The sequence below is a fragment of the Orycteropus afer genome, unplaced genomic scaffold (genome assembly GCF_000298275.1).
Source record: "Orycteropus afer afer isolate SDZICR_OR568_19922 unplaced genomic scaffold, OryAfe1.0 scaffold01309, whole genome shotgun sequence".
Lineage (NCBI taxonomy): Eukaryota > Metazoa > Chordata > Mammalia > Tubulidentata > Orycteropodidae > Orycteropus > Orycteropus afer.
The window spans coordinates 144,543-146,230 of NW_006922896.1; positions in this window are offsets into that span (position 1 = coordinate 144,543).

Genomic DNA, 1,688 nt, shown 5'->3' on the forward strand with positions numbered 1-1,688 from the left:
GACAAAGGTTAATTTAGATCAGTAATTCAATTCAAGATTTTAGTCTGTGTTTTTCAGACTTCTTCTATAAATAATCTCTTGGTCAAGTTTTATGGATTAGGAAATATGTGTCTTCAGTCCAAACTCTACCACACACAATGACGTGTGTGTTTTCTAAAATGTTTCAGTTATACTATAATACACAGTTAGCTTAAGAGAATATTCAGTAAATTGGGTGGCGTTGTATTGAATTCTTTCTTTTTTATGCCTCGTATGGAGATGAAACATCACTTTAATGGCTTTTGCTCTCCACGGTCTTCTGGAAAGACCAGTAGCTGAAAAAGGACCGCATGTCTGGTAAAGCAGAGATTCAGTGAAAATGAGAGAAATTCTCAGTGAGAGGAATTGACACAATGGACACAAGAGTTTCAAATGCACCAATCACTGAGAAGATTGCACACGACCAGACCGGTTTCATTCTGTTCTACATAACAGTGTCATGGTTAGAGCCAACTACACAGGAACTACCAACACCACCACCAATAATCCTGCTTTTTTGTTTGGGTGTTTGTGTCCTATGTCTCAGAACATGTTTACACCAAACATTCTTTTGTTAACACCAGGGGAGGAAGAATTACCTCAGACCCCTTCATCTTCAATTTCCATGAAATAAAGCAACAAACCCCTTCACTTTGTCTCATCCATGTGTGCTAAGCCAGTTAACTTTCCTTTATTCTTACTCCCTCGAATCAATTCATGCATATAATTTCACTCTATAGAATATCCTTGTACCCTCAACCTTGAAACATCTCCATCTTCCAGTTTCTTTTCAAGAGTCTTGCAGCTGTTCCTAAGGTGGGGCTGAGCAAGCCACTTTACTTTCAGTAAATGCATATGAAAGATGAACACTGAATAAGGAAGACTGAGGAAGAGTTGATGCCTTGGATTATGACGCTGGAGAAGGGCACTGAATATTCCCTGGACTTCCTAGGGAAACAAAATAGTCCTGGACGTTGTACAGCCACGACATCCTTAGAAGCAAGGATGGTGAGGATGTCTCACATACTATGGAGATGTCATCAAGAGGGACCATCCCCTGGACAGGGACACAGTGCTCGGTAAAATGCAGGGACAGCAGAAAAGAGGAAGAACCTCAACCAGAGGGATCGACACAGTGGATGCAACCAGTAGCTCAAACATCACTACAATTGTGAGGATGGGGCAGGGCCCAGCAGTGCTGCATTCTGTTGTACACAGGGTTGCTATGATTCAGAACCAACGCCAAGGCGCCTAATAACAACAGCAGCAGAAGCTGAGCGTCCCATGCCCACCCACCCCGTTCTCCTGAGTCCTTCACACAGGAGCTGCTGTCCATGCTGCCCCTGAGAATACCCAGCAGGGGTCACTGGTGCCTTCCCAATAGAGCTCAGATCCCCAATATTCTTGCATGCACTCAAAACTCTCTGTGACACATGACAGGAGTGAATGACTCCTGGAAACCGTCGACTGATTTCAGTTAATTCTCATTCATTATTATATGTCATGCCAAGCCATGTTACGTCATATCCTATCATACAATATATGTATCTATATATTGGGGGAGTCTCTGGGTGTCATAAATGGTTGAGTCATTGACTATGAGTTGAAAGGTTGGAGCATCAGAGGAAGATAGTCAGGAGATCGACTTGTGAAAGTTCCCAGCCTTGAAA